This window comes from Saccostrea cucullata, unplaced genomic scaffold (assembly GCF_032062105.1).
Source record: "Saccostrea cucullata isolate Sc308-1 unplaced genomic scaffold, CSIRO_AGI_Scuc_v1 ctg12027, whole genome shotgun sequence".
NCBI lineage: Eukaryota > Metazoa > Mollusca > Bivalvia > Ostreida > Ostreidae > Saccostrea > Saccostrea cuccullata.
In genome coordinates, this window is record NW_026922845.1 from 1 (window position 1) to 7,767 (window position 7,767).

A 7,767-nucleotide genomic window follows, 5' to 3' on the forward strand; every position below is an offset into this window, starting at 1 on the left:
TACTCAAATGCAAAAATTATTGTATTTAATTTATTGGAATGAATAAGTCTAGAGTCTGAGTTGTTCCGTATTTGACATTTGACATGACCTTCTATGGATGCTGTTAGATGTTGTGTAGCGAGTATGCAAGAGGATCTAACATGTTGTTTTATTTAGACCGGGATTTTGTCAAACTATATTTTTATATATTTTCAATAGGTTGAAGTAACTGACGAGCAGGTCAATCCAACTTGAGCTTGAAGTGCAAGTGGGTCTTCAAAAATGTGGACCACTCAAGGACTTTTCTGTTGGTAGATGATGGACTACAAACTGAATATTTAACAAAGAAATCCACTTTGGTGCTTATTGGCTACTAATGATGTGAACTTGTGCATTTATTATACCAAGTACTTTTACATTTCCTTGATGATACTAGACTTGCATATACCGAATTCAGGTTTAGTTGATTGATTGCAGTTCTAAGTTCCTCTCGCAAGATTATATCTCTCATGTACATGTATGAGACATCATTAAATGCAGACATTTTCTCTGTCCTCCTGTTGTGACATGAGAGCTCGGACTTAGTTGTAAAAATATTTATGATGCAAGAGAAAATAAATGGCCAAGCCAATGTATGTAAATGTTGATAATAACATTAAATATTCTTTGATAACTAGTGTGAGTGTGTTTTGTTTTTTCCAATATGAAAATTCAGGGGGAAAATGAGTTTTGGTTGAAAAGCTGGGCTAAATTGTATAATTTATAGTGTTTCTGTTGCGGAAACCTATGGTACACCATATGTATTTCAACCGTATACGCATACTGAAACCTTGCGTAAACCTCAAGTTTCAGCAAGTTTCAGTTGCGGAAACCTATGGTACACCATATGTATTCCAACCGTATACACATACTGAAACCTTGCGTAAACCTCAAGTTTCAGCAAGTTTCAGTTGCGGAAACCTATGGTACACCATATGTATTTCAACCATATACGCATACTGAAACCTTGCGTATACCTCAAGTTTCAGCAAGTTTCAGTTGCGGAAACTATTTGGATTCGTGGACACCTTTGGTTTCCGCAGTGCGGAAACTTGATGAAACTTGAAGTTTCCGCACTGAAACTTTGCGGAAACTATTAGTAACCTTAAGTTTCCGCAGAGTTTCAGTAGAGTTTCAGCCATGCGGAAACTGTATTTTTCATCCAGTGACACTAAGATACATTATTCTGTGTATCAGTTTTTGATTTCGATGAACGGTGTTGCCGCGGTTACTAAAAATAGAAATTTCTGTGAAATTCTTTCAAAATGCTACTCCTCCTACAGTTTTGGTCTGATTTCAATATAACTTGGTACACAAGTAGACTACACTAAGATACATAATTCTGTATATCGGTTTTTGATTTTGATGGGCGGTGTTGCCATGGTTACTAAAAATAGAAATTTCTGTGAAATTCTTTCAAAATGCTACTCCTCCTACAGTTTTGATCTGATTTCAGTATAACTTGGCACACAAGTAGACTATACTAAGATACATAATTCTGTGTATCGGTTTTTGATTTTGATGGGCGGTGTTGCCGTGGTTACTAAAAATAGAAATTTCTGTGAAATTCTTTCAAAATATTCTTTCAAAATATTCTTTCAATTTTTTCTTCATATGCACTGAAGAATATGCTTCTTCTCCACATATGTCTTTCATTTTATTCACAAGATCAATTACTGTGATTTGCTCAACCTCATGTTGTTTCAAATACTCAACAATTTCTAGAAAAGCATCTGTGCAACTCACTGGCCTTCCTCTTTTCCTCCCAACTTTGTCGGAGGAAAAATATTTGGGCATGTCTTTACCGGTTCTGAAGTTAACGCTGCACATTTGGCGATACAATGCATCGGCAGCATGCAAGTCATTGATAGATTCGATTCTTCCTCTAACACTAACTGCCCAGTCATCTTCTCTCTGATTACAAGCTTTTAAAATTTTCTCCTGAAAATCTTTTATCCTTACAGGAAAGACATCAATGCCTTTGTTCCTAAACCAATCTGACTTGGTGTCTTGACAACAAAAAAGACAATGTTCATTAAACTGGAATTGAACCTTTGATCGTAATGTTGGAGTATTTGAAGTGCTACCTAATGTTTCAAACCTTTTCTTTTCTTTGTTGTTTTTTCTCGTTTACATTAGTATAAATTCTGCGACACTCTTTATGAACGTAATTGCCAGGATATGCTACTAATATGTCTTGTCTTTCTCTACTAGCTTTATTAATACCATCACTGCCTTTGTTTATTTGTACAAGATGTTTGGTAGATTCCTCCTTATGGCATATGATACAACTGCTCATCTTCTAATTTTTACCTAGTACAGAAGGGAAATGGTAATATTTGAATATTTTAAACATACAGTGCATTTGTATTCCTAATGAATATACATTGTAATTATTGATTCACAAATTTTATACATTTACTCCGTGTACTCTTTTGATTTTGGAAAATATTCTCTCTAAAATAACAAGATTTTTTATAACACTGACCCCAAATAAAGCCAGAGGAGATATTTCCTTTATATATATCCAGGAATAAGTTAACAACCAATCAGAAGCAAAAAAAAACCAGAAGTCTCTGTCGAGACTGTAGCTCTACTGGTTTGTACTTATCAAAAACCATTGCACTATTTTATGTATCTTTGTGTAGTCTACTTGTGTGCCAACTTATTTTGAAATCAGACAAAAACTGTAGAAGGAGTAGCGTTTTTAAGGAATTCCACAGAAAATTCTATTTTGAGTAACCATAGCAATACCGTTCATCGAAATCAAAAACCGATGCACTATTCTATGTATCTTAGTGTAGTCTACTTGTCTGCCAAGTTATATCGAAATCAGACCAAAACTGTAGAAGGAGTAGCGTTTTAAAGGAATTTCACAGAAAATTCTATTTTTAGTAACCATGGCAACACCGTCATCTAAATCAAAAAAAAGATGCACTATTCTATGTATCTTAGTGTAGTCTACTTGTGTGCCAAGTTATACTGAAATCAGACAAAAACTGTAGAAGGAATAGCGTTTTAAGGAACTTTACAGAAAATTCTATTTTTAGTAACCATGGCAACACAGTTTATCGAAATCAAAAACCGATGCACTATTCTATGTATCTTAGTGTAGTCTACTTGTCTGCCAAGTTATATTGAAATCAGACCAAAACTGTAGAAGGAGTAGCGTTTTTAAGGAATTTCACAGAAAATTCTATTTTCAGTAACTATGGCAACACCATTCATCGAAATCAAAAACCAATGCACTATTCTATGTATCTTAGTGTAGTCTACTTGTGTGCCAAGTTATACTGAAATCAAACTAAAATTGTAGGAGGAGTAGTGTTTTGAAAAATTGTTTTCAGACGGACAGACAGACAGACGGACGGACGCCGGACGCATTACTATCGCATAAGCTCTTCTGGTCTCTGACCAGTAGAGCTAAAAAAAATTATAAAATTGTAATATACATTTCATTAAAGAAAAATGCATTCTGACTTTAAATTTAGGGGTCAAAATACACCTTTCTTTATGAATAATAAATTAAAAAACTAACTGAACTTTGAAAAAAAAATATAATATAAATCATCCAAGAACAAGAATATCATATAAATAGTTTATTATTTTTTTTAATTAAGGAACAAATGAATTAAACAATACATTCTGCAAATAACAATAAAATGTATAGTTACCGTTTCTGACACTGCATTAAATGTCTAAAATAATCATTCAAGAATACAAAAAATAATTATATTTTGCAAAAAATATGTTAAAATAATATAATAATACTGAAAACATCTTAATACAAGAATAGTAACAAATATTTATTAAGGTCATCATTGTCTATAAATCAATATTTATTCCAATAAATTTTAGTTACATAGTTTACATTAATTATAACAATAACAGCGTTCCATAGATCATTTCCCCAGATGTTTCCAATGTAATAATAGAAAATAAATAAAGTAATAAACAACATTGTTTAAATGTGTAAGATTCATTATACTGTGAGGTTATAAAGCTGAGCAGTTTGAATTAGTAATATGCTAGAACAATGTATATTTGTAATTGCCCAGTATTTTAATGTGAATCATTGAATATTTGACACAAGTATTAAATCTGTCATGCTGATATGGTAGTACAGACATAGAATATATAGACTTTATGATAGTTGACATATGTAAACATATACCTATATTGAACAGATACAAACCTAAGCTGATATAAAATGATTTATGAATCTCTATTACATGAACTTCTTTGTTTACTTTAGACAATAATTGTTGATGTGTATGGTACATGTAGCACTTTTACGCAATTCATATATAATCAAATTTGTAAATATTAACAGTGGCTAAAAACAACTTTCGCCTTCATATAATTTTCTAGAGTTTTTATATGTTCATTAATATACTATTTACTAATTATGTATGAAGAAAAAAATTCTGTTGCAATTTGTTTGGGGTTGATGACAAATTGACTGGACTAAACATGATAAATTATAAAACTATTCAAAAGAATTAGTATTTTATTTGATTTTTTTGTCTTGACATTAACTCAAAAAATTATTCTATATCAAATCATGTGTGCTATGAAATTACTACTTGAAGTTCATCAACTTCATTGACTAATACTTTACAAAAACAATAGTACAGGACAACTGTGCATATTACCAAATTTCTATTAACAAGTTGTGTACAAATAGTTGTGTAGTTTATCAACGAACACTGACTAAAAATTCATTTTTAAAAAATCACATTTACATTATTATTAATTGCTGAAACCCTGTAGCCAAGTTGAGATTACTAACAATTAATAATATCAGATGTTCTTGAAACGTTACTTTTCTGTTTATAGCACGCTTTGCACGCTGAACTTTTCTTGTCCAATCTTCCAAGGCTGCTTAAAAGTGAAACGTATTACCCCTAATCAACGGCTTATTAGTTCTAAAGTGTGTTTCCAATATCAACACCATCTCTTCGTTGGTACAGGCATTGTTTTCAGGAAAAACCCCTACATAAACAAATACATGGGCGCAGACATTTTGGACACCCAAAGTTGTGCGGAGGAGAAAATGCTAGCTGGCGCGTGATTGGTCAATAAGAGAAAAGACTTGTTATGTATTTGACAAGTGAAATAAAGTTGATAAAAATCTCATATCAAGACTTGGGTTTCTTTGAGGTATATATGAGTTACAGGTAAAAATTTGAAGGGAGGAATGCACTTTGGTTAGAGATTTTCATTTGGTGTCAAACGCACCTAGTTGTAAACAAATGGAAATTGAAAGTAAAAGTGCAACGGCACGGTATATTTTTTCTGGCATTTTTTGTTTTCCAATATCTCGAACTTTCACGACAAAAAGGTCATTTGCCAGAAATTCAATACATGTATCAGTGAGAGGGGCTAAAGTTTGTATGGAAGTCTATGGGAAAACATTTGGTGGTGTTTGTCCTATAGAATAGGTATGATTTCATGGATAAAAAATGATTACAGCCAAAAAATCAATCAGTTCCTATTTTTTTGGCATTGGGATTATATTTTAGTTAGTTTTGACTATTTGTTTAAAAATTAGAGGGTTTGGGTAAATTGAGGCTCACAATGGGGACTGCACATAGTGAAAAAATGCCAAAATTTTTGCCCTAGTTCTCATATTTTCAATAAATGTTCATGTAAATAATTTTAAATAAATATTTATACCGAAATTTACTGTGAATATTGTAAATAATACAATATCAATATTTATGGGCATCATCAATACACAAAACATATGAATATCCCCCTCGCAGTTTGAGAAATTCATTTAAATCCATGTGTTTTTTGAGTGTAGACACTGGAACAGATTGAGTAATCCTCTTTCAAATTTGTGTTAATCAGAGTTGATTGAATAATTTATAACAAAATTTGACTGCTGTTAACTAATTAGGTTACTTTGTTTTTACATAAGGGGCATAATCCAGCAGAAAAGCCAGTTTTAGTCATGTAATCAGTGCTGGCTTGAAATAAAAGTTATACTTTTGGTGAAACTTAGGGATTACTTGTAGGAAATTTCATTGAAATTACAGTACAATATATTTTTGCAGAAAATACATTGAAAATGCAATAAATATGCAAAATTATAACTGAAAAAATATGAAAAAGGTGTCTGAATATCCCTCCTCCTTGCCATATGCATCTTGATATTCTGCTGAAAAGGGGGGGGGGGGGTAATTTTGTCCTCTAATCATGCTGAAAAATGAAGGAATTTTGTTTAAATGTGGTTTATTTGAATAACAAGAGTCATGTTTATCTGCAGTTATTTTTTTTTCAATTTCTTTGATATTTTTTAAAATAATTATCTGAGTAAATTCTATTTTAACATGATTATTTTAAAGGAATTACATCACAAATGCTTAAAAAAAATTCAAAAGATGGTGTAAATAATAAAAAATCATTATGTAAGCTACTAGATGCATTTATCAGTATGTTTTAATAAAATAAAATGTATTTCAGCAATGCATTATCAAGAAGGAAGAGATTAATGAACCCTACCCTCTTACAATGAACAACACATGGACACCCTCGGGATGATCCCTCTGCTTTCATTAAGAGTTCCAAGGTATGATTTTCTTAGAAAATCTAGTTAATCTCTTAATATTTAAGTTATTTAGAACTTTTTATAGATTATCAGAAAATAAATTTCCTCAGAACTGCAGTTATTTAAACATTTTGCGTACAATTGAGCACTGTATTCAGTCAGACAATATGATTTATCTGCCCTTGGCATTTAATCAATTTATTAATTATGTCAATAATAAGAAATGATATGCAAATAAATATATTTGCCTTTTATGAGAATATACATATTTAACATCAATTACATGAAATGTTCATGAAAATTGGCTAAAATGTAGGTCACCCCCCTTCAAAATTACAAAATTTTCAGTGGGGATGTATTTGATTCTCTGATGCCAGCAACCCACTGCTGATAGAATTTGTTTTAATCTTATGTACATTTGAACTAGATATAATTCTCTTTCTTTCCATTGATTATTTTATCTACATTAGTTTTCACTCTTTCCATAACCCAGCTTTTTCTTACAAAAACCTGCTGATTTTCTTCATTTTTCATTAATAACGGGTACCTGCTACCCTGAATGATTAACATGATCTACCTTGAGAAATTATTAGAGATAATAAGAAAAACAAGCAAAACATATGCTAGATTAATCATTTTATTTGAAAAGTTTGAAAGAAAAATAGAAAAATGCTTCAATTTATAGACATCTTTTCTGTTTCACAGATGTTGGTCTGATTGACTGGGGTGTGAAATGTAACAGCCAATGGTGTACTTAAGCTAAGACTGTCAGTCCCAATATTCAAGAGGTGAGATAAGCAATGGATATGTGTTCTAAATTTACTAAATTGACCACTTTTTATAAATGTTTCTTTTACTCTATAGGAAAAACCCCTACATAAACAAATACATGGGCGCAGACGCGTGATTGGTCAATAAGAGAAAAGACTTGTTATGTATTTGACAAGTGAAATAAAGTTGATAAAAATCTCATATCAAGACTTGGGTTTCTTTGAGGTAGATAGGAGTTACAGGTAAAAATTTGAAGGGAGGAATGCACTTTGGTTAGAGATTTTCATTTGGTGTCAAACGCACCTAGTTGTAAACAAATGGAAATTGAAAGTAAAAGTGCAACGGCACGGTATATTTTTTCTGGCATTTTTTGTTTTCCAATATCTCGAACTTTCACGACAAAAAGGTCATTTGCCAGAAAT

At 31.5% G+C, this 7,767-nt stretch overlaps 1 long non-coding RNA gene across 1 annotated transcript; it reads left to right on the forward strand.

Annotated features, from left to right (window-relative positions):
* The first annotated feature begins 5,005 nt into the window (after window positions 1-5,005).
* On the forward strand, window positions 5,006-7,363 carry LOC134262586 (uncharacterized). Its single transcript, XR_009991034.1, has 3 exons — window positions 5,006-5,198; window positions 6,490-6,595; window positions 7,280-7,363. It is a non-coding gene; the product is annotated as an uncharacterized LOC134262586 (long non-coding RNA).
* Window positions 7,364-7,767: the final 404 nt, after the last annotated feature.